Raw genomic sequence first — 17,097 nt, 5'->3', positions numbered from 1 at the left:
TGCTCTCTGTTGCTGATGCCGAAAAACTAATTCATGCGTTCATGACCTCAAGACTATATTATTGTAATGCATTACTGGGAGGATGTCCAGCAAGATCAATAAATAAACTTAAATTGGTTCAAAATGCAGCAGCCAGAGTGCTAACAAGAACCAAGATATATGATCATATTAGCCCCATTTTATCATCGTTACATTGGCTACCTGTTAAATTCCGTAATAATTAAATAATTAATTAAAATTCTGTTAACTACGTACAAAGCTTTGAGTGGTCTAGCTTCGCAGAACTTAAGTTGCTATATTCCATCACGTTCATTACGATCGCAAAATTCTGGCATGTTAATGGGTCCTAGAATATCAAAATCCACAAAAGGAGGTAGATCGTTTTCATATTTGGCTCCTAAACTATGGAATATTCTCCCAAACACTGTTTGAGATGTAGACACACTCTCTCAGTTTAAGTCTAGACTAAAGACTCATCTATTTAGCCAGGCATTGTTGTGGTTTCTGCCCCCTTTGTGACAAACTCACTCTCAAAGAAAGTTTTTGATTTCAGAAGAATAGACTTTATTATCAGACCATAAAGCCGAGTTGCCTGCAGAACAACTGATGTCTTGAGTTTGCACCAGCTTACATAGGTCTCACAAGGCGTGGCTAAACCTTCCATACATTTTTGTTCTGTGTCTTCAATCTGTAGTGTTTTGAGCAGAAAAACATCTTTGAGGCCCCACCACAAAATCTTCTCTAGTGTCAAACGATGAGACTCAAGCTTACATATATGAGTACCATATGTGGTCACGCATTGCATTCTGAGGGGCCTAATCTTCACAGGCCTCTTTACTCACTCACACACTGATAAAATACACACTTGACCATAAGAAATAATTGTAGAATTAAATGGCATTGATTATACTTGATTAATGGATACTTGATAAAAATACACCACAGCATACACCTAATTTATCCTCCAACCCACAGTTAGGCTGCTTTAGTTGGGTCTCCTGGAACCACAAACAGTGATAATGATCTCTAAATCGGGACTCCTATCCTGAGGTCACCAGAACTGGCTGTATCCAGCACCATTCCTGCTTCATATTGGACTCCACTGCTACATGTCGCTGAATGATGATGACTAAATGCAGCCAAACATCACTTCTATTATGATGGACTTCAGAGGATGAACTGATACCAACTCCAACCTGCATCACCTCGGTCTATTGATGGACTGCGATCTTGAAATGGAATGCATAGACTAACTATTGCCAACAAAAGCCTTCATCAGCCAATTAACAAGGACAATTGCATCTATGTGAACATCTGCAAATAATCTAGATGGACTTCAAAGCCTGTGGTCATTAAACTTACAGTTCAAACACAATCTATGTTTAAACACTGACCCTTAACACTTATTTAGTTTAATAATTTTAAACCATGATTTTAACTATACATAAGTAATATTTACATTACATTCATAATGTTAGCCAGAGGAGAACTGGCCCCCACAATGAGTCTGGTTTCTCCCAAGGTTATTTTTCTCCATTAATCCACATCTTATGGAGTTTTGTGTTCCTTGCCACAGTCGCCTACAGCTTGCTCACTGGGTTTATTAATACAATTATTATTTAATTATTTTTAAACATGATTAAGGATCGTATTTTATCTAATTACACAATGATGATTCATCGACATTATAGACATTACAGTTTTATCATCTGTTAATGCTGATCTTCTGTAAAGCTGCTTTGAAATGATATGTGTTGTGAAAGGTGCTATACAAATAAAATTGACTTGACTTGACTCTCTGTCTGTCTGTGTATCTGTCTGTCTATCTGTTACTCTGTCTGTGTCTGTCTGTTTGTCTGACTGTCTGTCTATCTGTCTGTCTGTCTGTCTATCTATCTATCTATCTGTTTGTCTGTCTGTCTGTTTCTCTGTCTGTCTATCTGTCTGTCTGTCTTTTCTATCTATCTGTCTGTCTGTCTGTCTGTCTGTCTGTGTGGTGGACACTTTCGAAAGAAAGCGACCTGAGGTCATTTTTTAAGAAGAGAAGAGTTTTCTTTGGCCACTGGCTTATTATTACGTGTTAAGCATATAATTGTGCAGCTGAGTATGCCCTCTTTTAGCAAACCACATGGATGCTATGACACAAGTATGCAGAAAAAGGTATTATGGACGACTCCTGTGAAATTGAATGAGAAGAGAGGAGGCACTTACCTTTTCAACAAGAGAAATAAATAAAAATAGACGATGTCTGAGAGGAAAGGGCCTGTTGTCTCTTTTTTAGAGTTGCAGTACAAGACAAGTGTCAACGATGGGAGAGCAGCTTAAGGATGCGTGCATTGCGCTTGCTTTAAATGTCCTGATGGTAGCCGCAGCTCTTGCTTACCAGGTGCTGTAAGCTTTTTCTTTTCCTTGTTTGTTTTAACTCATACACTCCCCCCTGGCTCAACTGGGATTTTTTTATTTATCCTTGGAAATTGGTTGTTTGATTGATTTCCTTTCATTTAGCTTTCTCTGTGGCAAAGGACAGCCTGCTCGTTTATCTTGCCTCCTACAGAAAGCGGTAGAGGGTTTGTGTTTTTGCTCTTTCTTGACTGCAACATACAGAGTAGGAAAGTACAAACAAAGTGCTGTGCTTCAAAAATTTGAAGCATGTCTGAGAGGAAAGGGCCTGTTGTCTCTTTTTTAGAGCTGCAGTACAAAACATGTGTCAATAATTGGAGACAAGGATGCGTGCAGTACTCTTTCTTTAAATGGCCTGCTAGTAGCAGCAATTTTTGCTTACGCCCATACCACCCTGTGCACGCCTGAACTCGTTTGATCTCGGAAGCCAAGCAGGGCTGGGCCTGGTTAGTACTTGGATGGAAGACTTCCTGGGAATACCAGTTGCTGTAAGCTTTTGCTTTTCCTTGTTTGTTTTAACTCATACACTCCCCCCTGGCTCAACTGGGATTTATTTATTTATCCTTGGAAATTGGTTGTTTGATTTTCTATCATTTAGCTTTCTCTGTGGCAAAGGACAGCCTGCTCCTTTATCTTGCCTCCTACAGAATGCAGTAGAGGGTTTGTTTTTTTTGCTCTTTCTTGACTGCAACATACAGAGTAGGAAAGTACAAACAAAGTGCTGTGCTTCCAAAATTTGGTGTACACTTCCGAATGAAAGCATCTTGAGGTCATTTTTTAAGTAGAGAAGTGTTTTCTTTGGCCACTGGCTTATTATTACGTGTTCAGCATATAATTGTGCAGCTGAGTATGCCCTCTTTTAGCAAACCACATGGATGCTATGACACAGGTATGCAGAAAAAGTTACTGTGGACAACTCCTGTGAAATTGAATGAGGAGAGAGGAGGCACTTACTTTTTCAACAAGATAAATAAATAAAAATATATATGTCTGAGAGGAAAGGGCCTGTTGTCTGTTTTTTAGAGCTTTAGTACAAGACATATGTCAATGATTTGAGAGCAGCGTAAGGATGCGTGCAGTTTGCTTGCTTTAAATGGCCTGCTGGTAGCCGCAGCTCTTGCTTACGGCCATACCCCACTGTGCAAGCCTGCTAGTTGGTACGTTCCAGGAAGTGAGTTAACTGCATTTGGAGAGGAAGGATCCTTGCCATTTTGTTTATGTTTTATATATTTATTTATTTTTTTTATTTAATCACACGTTATAAAGCTTACCTTTGTTTATTATTTTTCACGGTTTAACCCCAAGCAGTTTTACAACTGTTTGGGTTTGAGTTTTTTTTTTACTTTTTGGTATTTGAGGAGAGGCGTACAAACAAGGAAGGACATAATGGATAATGGAACAGGACTGGAAAAGGACAATGAATTGGATGAAGATACTAATCTACCCAAAAGAATAATGCAAGAAACAAATGAAAATCAAAAAGAAGAAACATGGGCAACTGTGGTCTCGAGAAAGAAGAGAAATGGAGTGGAAATGGTGAAAGGAAGGACTGAACAACAGAAGATACAAAGTAAGGAAAAGGCTGATGTAAATGGTGAAAAGAGAAAAGAAGAAAATAAAAAAGATGATATGATAAATAAATTGAGAGGAAAAATTAGATATCAGAGAGAATACAAAAAAGAAACTACGCTGACAATGAATGTGAAAAACCCAGAACAATTAATGGTTATGATGATAATTAAAGCTGTAGAGGACAAAACTGGAATGGGCAAATTATATGAACTAAGGAAAAAAAATGATTTTGAATATGAACTCACATTCGAGAAAGAAGAAGACTGTGAACAATTATTGGATGGAATACAAATAAATGGACAATGTTGTGAAATAAGAAAACTTTGTGCAACGGAAAGGAAGGTATCTTTTTTACAATTGCCAAACTATATAAATGATGAGGATGTTTTACAAAAACTGACAAGCTGGGGGGTTACACCAATACTTCCTCTGAGAAGGAGGTATTACCCTGGGACAACTGTGGTGGATGGAACAAGATTTATAAGAGTTAAGTTTCCAAAAGATGTGGTGTCACTGCCATATAATACAAGATTTGAAACGGAGGAAGGAACGCAGTTTTTCAGGGTGATTCATGATCACCAGGTGAAGACGTGCAGAATATGTACAAGTGCTGATCATGAAAAGAAGGACTGTCCTCAACTAATATGCAGAGAATGCCTGGAGCAGGGGCATTATGCGCGGGACTGCAAAGCCCCACGGTGCCAAGGCTGCAGAAAGGCTGAAGTGGAACATGAGGAAATGGAGGTGGAGAATGTGGAAGAGGCTAATGAAGGAAGTGTACCACAACAAACACGTGGATTAACTATGGATATACAGAGTAGAGAAGAAGAAGGAGAAAGTAAAGACGAACGGGTCGGAGAAGAAGAGACCGAAATAATGACAGAACTGCAACTATTTGAATATAAAGTTGAACAGGATGGGATGAAAAACAAAGAAGAAGACAATGATGGAGCAAAGGGCAGTACAAACATAGATAAGGTAAGAGACACTAAGAATAAAATTATTGATTTGAAGGAAAGTGTGAAGAAAAACATTTTGAGTGGGGGGAGTAAATTGAAAACAACAGGACAAATTAACATAGAGAAGGTGATGGAAAAACAAAGAATAAGAAGAGAATCTAAAGAAAAAAAGAAAAAAAAAGCTGAAATGACTGGCTCAGGATAGGCAGATATTAAAGAGACTTGAACAAAAGTGATGTGTGTTTTTGTTTGTTTCTATGTTTCTTTTATTTTGTATATGAGTCAAGTGAGCATAGTTTCAATCAATGCAAGGGGAATGTCAACTATGACCAAATTTGAAAATATGAATCACTTGACAAAAAAGAATGACATAATATGTATACAAGAGACAGGATGGAATGATGAAAAAATTCATGGTTTAAAGAAAATATGGGATGGGGATTTTTTGTACAATAATGATCCTAACAGGAAAAAAGGAGTAGCAATTTTAATTAGAAGGGGTACAATACAAAAAGCAACAGTTATATTCACGGATAATATAGGAAGGACATTGGTGGTTAAGGTTGAAGAAAAAGAAGAAGAAATAACAATATGTAATATTCATGCACCAAATGAGGACATAGAGCGAGTAACTTTTTTTAAAGAAATGGATGTTCTAATAGAGGACTATAAAAATGTGATTCTAATTGGTGATTTTAATACTGTTTTAGAAAGAATTGATGTGGAGGATTATATGGTGTATAGAGCAGATGTTGGGAGAAAAGAATTAAAGAAAGTTATGGAAAAACATAGATTTATAGATTTATGGAGGGAAAGAAACAAAGTAAAAAGAGAATATTCAAGATGACAAATGGTTAAAAATGTTTTAAAACAAAGTAGAATTGATTTGGTATTATGTAACAGACAGCTAGGAAGTTTCATTTTAAAAGTATTTTACAAAATGTTTAGTGGAAGTGATCACGATTTTTTAAATGTAATTATTGATTATAGTGGTGTTGAGAGAGGACCAGGGGTGTGGGTTTTTAATACGGAACTTTTAAAAAACAACTTTTATAAAATGGAAGTAGAAAATTGCATAATAAATAGCATTAATAATGTCCTATATGAAGAAGCAAAAAGTGTGTGGTGGGATAATTTAAAAATAGATATTAAAAAATTATCTATTGAATATTCAAAGAAAATGCAAAGAATGAAGAAAAGTAAAGAAATATTACTAAATAAGGAATGGGAAGAAGAAATGAAAAAAGTGTCAGAAGGAAGGATGGATGCGAGTAAAATAGTGATATTAGAAGAGAAACTGAAAAAAATAGAAGAGGAAAAGTGCATGGGAGCTAAAATAAGAAGTAATAAAATACAGTAGAAGGATAAAGGAGTACAAAATATTTTTATGATTTGGAAAAAACAAGAAAACAAGCAGAAATGATAAAGTATTGCAAAAAATGGAAAGGTTGTGAAAGAAAAAGAAGGTATTTTAAATGAAGTGAAGGTTTTTTATGCTATTTTATTTAAAAAAGATGTCATAAATGAGGAAGAGGAAGAGTTTTTATTGAAACAAATTGGAATAAAAGTAAATGAAGATGATAAGAAAATGTGTGATAAAGAAATAAAAGAAGAAAAAATAAATGAAGCTATAAATCAGTTGAGGAATGGGAAAAGTTCAGGGCTGGATGGTTTACCATCTGAATTTTATAAAGTCTTTAAGAATGTTTTAACACCCATTTTGCATGGTTTATTTATTGATATTTTTAAACAGAAAAAATTAAGTGAAAGTATGAAGAAAGGAATTATCAAGATTATATATAAAAATAAAGGGGAAAGAGAAGAGCTTAAAAATTATAGGCCATTGAGCATGTTAAATACTGATTACAAGATACTGGCCAAGATTCTAGCAAATAGATTGAAAAAAGTGATTCCAAACATTATAAAAACAAATCAAGCATATGGTGTAAAAATGTTTTATGGTTGTATATGTAAGTCTGTATTTGTAAGACCAAAAGCAATTGAGTATTGGGAAAAACTATTTTACAATTTTGATGCATCAAACATATGGAAAAATGTGAGAATTAATTTTAAGAGTCCTATATTAGAAAATTTTGATCATTTATTAAGACACAATTGTATAAAGACAGACATGAAATTGTGTAAAATTGGGCTGAAGGTGTGATGCATTTGTTTGTAAATTGTAAAAAGTTAAATGGTTTTATTAAAATGTTAAAAAAGATGATAGGTGACTTTTTGTTTGATAAAAGAATAATTCTAGAAGAATGGGAAACTATGTTTTTATTTGGATTTAATGGTAAAGCAAAAAATAAGTTTGCTCTTAATTTAATGCTAACAGTTGCAATATTTGCAATATGGAGAAGAAGAAATCTAATGAAACAAAAGAAAATAGAACTTCCAATAAGTGTTTTTTATAAGCAGATCTTGAGCGATGAATTGAAAGTATTATATGATTATTTTAACATGAATGAGAAAATAGATATATTTGAAGAATGCATAATGAGAAATAATAAATATATTGTTAAAACGATTAATTGTTTTGAAGTTGTATTGCCTGAAAATGTTTAAAGATGTTTTTGCTATTCCTTGATGTACTTGTTCTTGTGTTTGTCTTTGGGTTAGTTTTAAATGAAAAGTGTTGTTTTTAATTGAAATATTTTTTGAATAAAAAAAAATAAAAAATAAAAAAAAAACTCGTCTGAAGCAGGGTTGGGCCTGGTTAGTAGTTGGATGGTAGACTTCCTGCGAATACCAGGTGCTGTAAGCTATTGCTTTTCCTTATTTGTTTTAACTCATACACTCCCCCCTGGCTCAACTGGGATTTATTTATTTATCCTTGGAAATTGGTTGTTTGATTGATTTTCTTTCATTTAGCTTTCTCTGTGGCAAAAGAAAAACTGCCACTTTATCCTCCAGAAAGCAGTAGAGGCATTTTATTTTTTTTGCTCTTTCTCGACAGCAACGTACAGAGTAGGAAAGTGCAAACAAATTGCTGTGCTTCCAAAATGTGGTGGACACTTTCAAAAGAAAGAAATAATTATTACGTGTTAAGCATTTCATTGTGCAGCTGAGTATGCCCTCTTTTAGCAAATCACATGGATGCTATGACACAGGTATGCAGAAAAATGTATTGTGGATGACTCCTTTGAAATTGAATGAGGAGAGAGGAGGCACTTACTTTTTCAACAAGAAAAATAAATAAAAATAGACAATGTCTGAGAGGAAAGGGTCTGTTGTTCCATTTTTAGAGCTGTAATACAAGACATGTGTCAATGATGGGAGAGCAGCGTAAGGAAGCATGCAGTGCGCTTGCTTTAATTAGCCTGCTGGTAGCAGCTACTCTTGCAAACGGCCATACCCCCTGAGCACACTAGGGGGAGCTAGAGATCAATAGGAAGTGTTGGCTGCAGTTGAAGTGGAAGGCCCTCCTCCATTTTGTGCTATTTTTGTGTTTGTTTTTGAGGTTTTTAAACCACCTAACAGCAGCATTTTGCTGGCTGGAGGGTGGTTAGTCTTTTCTTTCTTAAAATGGACGGATTATTGACAAACGACACTGGACTGGCTGAAGGAAGACGCATGGCAAACGACACTGGACTGGATGGAGGAACACAAACGGCAAACGACACTGGACTGGCTGGAGAAACATGAATGGCAAACGATACTGGAATGGCTGGAGAGAAACGCATGGCAAACGACACCAGACTGGTTTATCAACAACGAGCAGGACACGAGAAAAAAACAAGACGTTCAAGACAAAATCGGTGGAAGGAAGTACTTAAAGGAGACGACTATGATTGTGAATGTGGATAATGTTAATGAGGTGAGAACGGTGGATATTATCAAAGCAGTGGTGGATAAATGTGGAAATGTGAAAATTCTAGCTTTAAGACCAAGTCAAGGAAATGAATATGAACTAACAATGGAAAATGAGGAAACATGTGAGGAATTGACTGATGGACTGAATATAAAAGGGGTGAATTGTGAAATTAAAAAACTACAAAATAGAGACTATGTTGTTACCTTCATGCACATGCACGTCTACCTAGATGATAGAGAAATAATTGGAGGGATGGGGAGTCAACCCCATATCAAAAATTAAAAGAAGATGCTACCCGGGCACTGGAATCGAGGATGGAACGAGGTTCCATAAAGTAAGGTTCCCTAAAGAAGTGGCATCATTGCCCTACAGCACAAGGATGGAAACAGCAGAAGGGCAGCAGTATTTTAGGGTGGTGCACAGTCACCAGGTGAAGACCTGTAGGCTGTGCATGAGCCCGGATCATCTGCTTAAAGAGTGCCCAGATTTCAAGTGCTACAAATGTGAAGAAAAGGGACACTTCGCAAGAGACTGTAACGCAGTCAGGTGCCCGGAGTGTCAGGAGATTTTAAATAAATGTGAGTGTTGGATGGAGAAAGAGGAAAGAGGAAGGGAGTATTGGGTGGACGGACAGGTGCATGAATGAAACAACGGGGATGAAAGACAAAACAATGAAGGACAAGAGGAAGAAAATGTACAACAAAAAGAAATGGAAGGAGCAAGCAACAGAGAGGAAGGAGAAAGAGAACAAGAGAACGATAAGGAACAAAAAATGGAGCAGGACACACATAGGACAGCAATGGAGATATCGGACAATTTTAAAAGCTATCGGGATAACATGGAGAAAGATGGACAAGGAAGGACGGATCAAAGTAAAGAGACGGAAAGTGAAGAGGAAATAACAACCGACAATAAGGACAAAGACAGGAGGGCGAGAGGAAAAATAAGAAGGAGATTATTGAAGGTAACACCAAATTTTGAAAATGTAAGAAAAAAGACTATGACAAGAAGCCAAGGTGAACAGGCAAACAGATATGAAGTGTTAAGGGCCTGGAGGGAGAAAATGGAGAATAATGTTTTTTAGGTATTTATTTTTATTTCTTTTAATGGTTTTAAGTTGTGTTACTTTTAATTCAAGGGGACTGATGGACATGGGAAAATTTGAAAGAGTGAAAGAAAAATGTAGAGGAGAAGATGTCATTGTTTTACAAGAAACAAATTGGAAAGAGAGTGTGATGATGGAATACAAAAAGAAATGGGAAGGAGATATTTTATATAATAATGGGGATGGTAGGCTTGGAAGAGGGGTGGCGCTTTTAATGAGAAAAAATGTTTTTAATACAACCAAAGTGGTGTACAAAGAAAAGATGGAAAAATGCATGGCTGTTTAAGTAAATTATGAAGGACGTGAATTAACTTTAGTGAATGTACATGCACCAACAGAAGAGAAAGAAAAGAAATAATTTTTTAACTGTTTAAGGAGTGTATTAAAAAAAATATAAGGAAATAATAATAATGGGGGATTTTAACACAGTTTTCAGCAAACTAGACATGGCAGAGGGGAATACAGGCCAATAACAATGTTAAATACCGATTTACTTGGGAGGCAAGTAAGAGAAAAAATGTGGGAGGAATTGATAACAGGAAAAGAACGGAGGTTAAATTTTTGGAGAATGAGGGCTTTAAATTTGAAAGGGAAGGCTTTAGTATTGAATGTTTTCATGGCCTCAAAGTTGTGGTATGTTTTATATGTGACAGAAATGCCTTTGTGGGTAGAAGGGAGGTTGAAGAAATGTTTTCTCTGGTTTTTGTGGGAGGGTAAATCCCTTAACTGTAATAGATTATAAATTGAAAGGAAGAGAAAACATCTTAAACCAACCTCTGTTCTTAAACAAAAGGATTTTAAGAGATGGGAAAGAGATCTTGTTTAAAAAATGGATGGAGGTGGGAATAACAAGGGTAAGAGACGTTTTGTATGAATTTAAAGAAGGGTTTTTACGATCACAATTTATAACGGATGCAATGAAGGAACCAAAAGAGGAATGTAACAAACGAGAAATAGAAAATAAATATGAAATTATCAAAAACTCAATACCGAAGGAATGGATTAAAAGAATAGAAAACATGGAAGAATGGAATGAAGAGAAATACATTTATGTAGGACTGAAAGGGGAACTTTGTAATTTTAAGGAGTGTAATGTGAAAAAGTTTTATTGTTATTTTAGAGATGGTGTTTTTAAAGAACCAGTAGTTAACAATTTTTGGGTACAGAGATTTAAAAATCTGAAAAAAGAAAGCATATGGAGAAATATGAGGGGAAAGTTTATAGTATTTTATAAGGCACAAAGTGATATTTACAGATTGTATTTTAACTAAGATTGGAATGGAACAAAATGCAACATGTAAAGTATGCAAAGACTTATCTTTCTATAAGAACTTGTACATTTTCTTTAGGATGGAAAAAAGCAGTCATTGTGCCAGTATTTAAATCAGGAAGTCAGGACTCTATGTGTAACTATTGTCCCATATCTATTTTACCTATTTTATCTAAAGTAATTGAGAAAGTTGTAGCAGCACAATTGGTTGACTATTTAGAAGCCAGTCAGTTCCTCCACCCACAGCAGTTTGGCTTTAGATCGGGTTATTCGCAAACTGCTGTTTTATTGAAAATTTGAAAAAATCCCTAGATAGGGGTGATGTGGTGGGAGCTGTATTCCTTGATCTTAAAAAGGCTTTCGACACAATCAACCATAGCTTGCTTTTAACTAAAATGTCATCTTTTAATTTCTCTACTGAGGCAGTACATTGGTTTGCGTCCTATCTTCAGGCTAGAGTACAGTGTGTTAAAGTTGCCCAAGAAAAATCCTCATTCTTGAACATCAAATTGGGCATACCACAGGGCTCCATACTTGGTCCTTTGCTGGTCAGTCTTTTTATAAATGACTTACCATTGAACTGCTCAGGTGCCGTCTTCCAGCTCTATGCAGATGATGCAGTTCTTTATGCACCCGCTAAGTCACCAGAGCTGGCTGCTGATGTACTGTCTGCATGTATGGCTGATGTCAGACAGTGGCTCAATCAAAATCAGTTGGTGCTAAATTTTTATAAAAACAGTCTCCATGTGTTTTTTATAAGAAACTTGATCTTAGTGAAAGATTAAAAATTAACTTACAAAATGGAAAAATTCAATCTGTTACAGAATTTAAATATCTTGGATTGGTCATAGATCCTCAACTTAAATTTGCTAAACATATAAAGAACATTTCTAAAACAATACAAAGGAATCTTAACTGTTTTAAACTGATCAGAAATTACATACCAAACCAGGCAGCCCTGCTGTACATGCATGCAATGGTCTTTTCGCATATTTCATACTGCATGACAGTTTGGGTGCGATCAGCCCCGTCTGCAACAAAACACATTGGTTCACTTTACAATCGAGCAATACAAATTATGGAAAAGAAACCAATCCATTACCATCACTGTTACATCCTCGAGAAATATAATATATTAAGCTTTGAAAGCTTCAGTAATTTTTGTTTTTTAAAATTAATTTTCAAGTATATTAATAATTTAGCACCTGAGCCACTTAGTAAATTTATTAAAATACAGAACAGCAAAAGAGTTACCAGAAGCAGCACAAATCATAACTGTACAATACCATACTGTAGGACAAGCTTTGCACAGACAGCCTCTTCTGTTAAGAGCAGTAGACTCTAGAATTCGTTACCATCTGACATTAAGGTCGTATATGACTTGAAAAAGTTCACTTCCAGGATTAAGTTGTGGCTAAAGGCAAACCAAAACTGTAACCATATTTAACTATTGTTATTTTTCTGTGTGTGTGTGTGTGTGTGTCTGTCTCTGTGTGTGTGTGTGTTGGGATATGTGGTTTACATGGACAACACACCAGACTTTTCACCTGGGCTACCCGGACCTAAGGGTAATACGAGGACTATGCCAAAGTCCTCATAAATAAAAGAGTGTAACTGCATGTGTTAGTGTCTAAACAACATAAATTCTCTTTTTCTTTGAAAGTCCTCATTTACCACTTGACCTGATTTTGAGTGTATCCCAGTGTATCAGAACAGCGACCCCGCCCCAGCTGGGTTCTATATTGCAGTTTCATACACATTTCTGATACACACGGTGCATTTTGGCGGGACATCTTGTGATTGGCTGGTTTACGCACGTGGGTGGTACCAAACGGAAGTCGACTGGAAGGTCAGCCCAGAGCATGGCCCAGAGACGTTGCGCTAATTAAAGTCTTTAATGGACCACACCTTGGAATTGTCAGCTCGACGTCATGAACTTACTGGATTAAATACATACAGGTAATATTTATATTTGTAAATATAGTTGCATTTTTGTATGAATAAGAATTTCCTTTTTGCAAGAAATTGTAACTTGTAAGTTAACGTTACTGTAAAATGCTATATATTTACTGCAATGTTAGCTGAGCTAGCTTGAGTGGCTATCAACATGTACTGCTGATTAAGCCTCAGGCTAAAGAGGTGGAGGACAGCAGGTAGAGATGAGGACAGAAGAAACATTGTCAGCAGGTCAAATTTGGTAGTTTTGTTTTTTTTAAATGAAAGCTAACTAACGTTAGGTTAAGTTGAGCTGTACAGCTCAGGGCGTAACGTTAGCCTCATGGCCGCGTTTACGTGATGTGGATCATGCCTGCAGAGAGGAGGACTAGTTGGAAGCTCTTTTTTTTGTGGAATTGGAACATAAAAGAACTAAGAGGATGTATTGATATCATCTTTGGTTTCCCTGGTCTGTAAGTCCTAAGTTGATTAACAAGTTTATGTAACGTTAACTGCCAGTCTGTAACTTATCCACCTGTAGCTTTTGTAATTGCTGAGGTCTAGACCTGGAAGTCTTTTAACTTTTACTACAGTTATTGTGTTTTTTTTAGAGAATTAAATTATTTCTTAGTAGCCCTACATTATTTTGTTTAAATATGAAGATGCAGTGGCATAGGAAGGCTGGAAAAGATCTCATTAATATGAGTACTTTCAGGCCATTTAATAAATGTAATGTTCTGTTGGTGTACTAAACCTGTAAGATAAATTAATTGGGACCTTTAGTAACCGACCACAATGATCAATATACAAAACATGAGGGGTAACAGACCTGACATGTATCTGGTGCAGCATGAAGAGTTTTATATATATATAAAAAAGTTAAAAACCGTGTTTACTGTTAATATAGATCTTTACACTGTTCATTTAGTTTGCTGAGTAGAGAAGCAGTAGTCCCATGGTTTCTATGCCAACACATGCTTACTGAGCCTCCTGCAAATGTCTGGGTTTATACTACTTTCCAAAGATATTACTATGTTGAATCTAGTAAACTTGTAGAGGGGATGGAACTGCCTTTTCTCTAAAACAGCCTTTACTAATTCTAAAACCGATCTAATGCCAGAAGCATCACAGTGATAACATTTCATGCCCTGGTACTTTTTAATGTCATAATATCTGTAATTCATATTGATCAAAGAAACCAAATTTAAAAGGACTTTGCACAATGTGAAACACAATGTGAAATCCATTACTGTCACATGAAGAAAGATAATATGTAGAGAGTAAGATATAAAGAAAAGAGAATATGACAGAATATGTATCAATTTAAGATTTTATCCTGGAAAACTAGACAACACTTGTGTTAGTTAAAACTTTTTTTCTTGCTACCTGTCTGTTATTTTTTGATAATAACACTGAGCTATATGGTCTATGAAGCCTACTAGAGATTCGCTCGATTTGTTTTTTTGATTAGAGAGATTATCTTGTGTGGTCAGTGACTTTGTACAATCAGAAAACCAAGTCAGTTGGAGGCAGGATGAAATTTAGTCTGAATGTGGTCCAGCACAGCTGGAGATTAAAGCAACTGTCATCCTCCTGTTATGTAGTACAGACTCCCAACAGCCTGTTACTTTGTGAGAAAGATGTTGTTACACTTTTTAATGTTTTCTTAAAAGAATCAATAAAATATGCATGGTGCAGTTATTAGCACATCATTTGGCTTCTGTACAGATACATAATAATGTACATTACTAATTTACCCAGACTTTTGTTTTCTGATCGTGCTTGTCCCAGTGAACATTGTAATCCTGACAATAACTTTTGGTAATTTAGGCTGTGACACTTGAAAACGTCTCGGTTACCTACGTAACCTCGGTTCTCTCTAGATGAGGGAACGAGTATTGCGTAGCCGGCCGTGCTCGCGCCACGAGCGACTTTCGCTTCATTCAATGAAAACCAGGGTTCCAGCCTACGAACTACGCTTATATGCACTCTAGTCACGGCCATTTTGGCGGGCTTTGATGCAGTAAGCGCGCGGACGCATCTCATTGGACGCGAGTTCGCCCAAGTTCGTCTATAGGTTGCAGCAGTTGCCGCAGAGCAACCAATGAGCTCGCTAGCTAGCCCGCTCAAGGTCTGCAGTTGCTGCACTGCGTTGACAAATGATACAAAATTAAGGATAATTTTTTGGCTTCAATATCTCAGAAAATATTCATCTTTCCCGTAGCGTAAGCTAGCTTACGCAATACTCGTTCCCTCATCTAGAGAGAACCGAGGTTACGTAGGTAACCGAGACGTTCTCTTACGAGAGGTTCTCTCGTATTGCGTAAGCTAGCTTATGCTACGGGAACCCATTGTCAACGCCGTGCGTGCCAAGCATCCACTGCATGAGCCCCAGGGGGGTGGACCCGGGGGAGCCCTTGTGAGTGGGGAAATAATATTTGGCCGGCAAGAGTGCGGGCCAGTGTGTGTGTGATACATAAGCACATAGTGGGAAGGGAACGACAGAGCGGCGGTGCCGGTCTGTGTGGAATGAGTCCCATCAGTGCAGCTCACCAGGGGAGCTGTAGCGTATTAAACCGCTAGTAGTTTTGCCTGCAGGGCGGGCACTTCCAGATTGTAAAATCTGACAAAGGTGGAGTGGGAAGCCCAGCCCGCTGCCACACATATGTCGTGAATGGAAATCCCGCTGGACCATGCCCACGAGGAGGCCATGCCTCTAGTGGAGTGAGCCCTAATGCCCAACGGGCATGGCAGGTCTTTTGACGCATATGCGGCAGCAATAGCGTCCACTATCCATCTAGACAGTGAGACCTTTGGTGCGCCCTCCGAACGAAACGAAAAGCTGCTCAGAGCGTCTGAAAGAAGCGGAGCGCGCAGTATACAATCTCAGTGCTCTGACTGGGCAAAAGAGATTGGCGTCGCGTTCGCTATCGGATGCTGGCAGCGCCGATAGGGAAATGACCTGTGCTCTGAAAGGAGTACCGATCACCTTGGGAACATAGTCGTGTCTAGGCTTTAAAATGACCCTGAAGTCACTTGGTCCAAACTCAAGACACGCAGCGCTGACAGACAGCGCGTGAAGGTCTCCCACACGTTTGACTGATGACAGGGCAGTCAGAAAAACGGTTTTGAGTGAAAGGTATTTCAAATCCACGGACTGAAACGGTTCGAAAGGGGGGGCTTTCATAGTTTCGAGAACTATAGAAAGATCCCAGATAGGAACCGATGGGGGGCGCGGGGGGTTCATCCTTCTAGCTCCCCTGAGGAAGCGGATGACCAGCTCGTTTTTTTCCAGTAACTGGCCGTGCAGGGGTTCAGCGTACGCCGGCGACGGCCGCCACATACACTTTGAGCGTGGATGGGGATCTGCCCTTATCCAGCAGCTCTTGTAAGAACACGAGCAGCGGCGACACCCCACATGTCCGTGGGTCCAGGTCTCTGTCGGTGCACCATTTTGAAAACACAGACCATTTTGACGCATAGAGTCTTCTCGTGGAAGGGGCTCTAGCGTGTATGATGGTGTTTATTACTCCTTCTGGCAAAGCGACGGGTAGTCGTTGATCACCCACGCGTGTAGCGCCCAGTGCTCTGGGTGGGGATGCCAGATCGTGCCGCGTGCTTGCGAGAGGAGATCTGCTCTCACTGGGATGGGCCACGGGGCTGTCAGTGACAGCTGCGTAAGCTCCGGGAACCATGTTTGATTCTCCCAGCGTGGGGCTATGAGGAGCACCGAGTGGCGCGTTTCCCTGATCCTCTGCATTACCTGTGGCAATAGCGAGACGGGAGGGAAGGCGTAAAGCGGGCGGTTGGGCCAGTCCTGGGCTAGCGCGTCCTCGCTTTTCGAGAAAAATATTGGGCAGTGAGAGTTCTCTTCTGATGCAAAGAGGTCTATCTCTGCTCTGCCGAATATGTGCCATAACGTCTGGACTGTTTGAGCGTGCAGGGACCATTCCCCTGGGGGAATATCGTCTCTGGACAGTCTGTCTGGGCCGTCGTTCAGGTGGCCTGGCACGTGCGTCGCCCTCAGCGACCCCAGGTG

General features: G+C 38.3%; 1 protein-coding gene and 1 pseudogene across 2 annotated transcripts in view; both read left to right on the top strand.

Moving 5' to 3' along the window:
- The window catches only part of LOC127620061 (uncharacterized), a 328,707-nt gene that overhangs the window by 190,145 nt on the left and 121,465 nt on the right, over positions 1-17,097 (top strand). The window lies entirely within an intron of this gene.
- On the top strand, positions 2,777-2,895 carry LOC127620478 (uncharacterized; annotated as a pseudogene).

Source organism: Xyrauchen texanus, chromosome 26, assembly GCF_025860055.1.
Source record: "Xyrauchen texanus isolate HMW12.3.18 chromosome 26, RBS_HiC_50CHRs, whole genome shotgun sequence".
Lineage (NCBI taxonomy): Eukaryota > Metazoa > Chordata > Actinopteri > Cypriniformes > Catostomidae > Xyrauchen > Xyrauchen texanus.
Note: the sequence above shows the minus strand (reverse complement) of the source record. Positions and strands in the feature narration are given on the sequence as shown.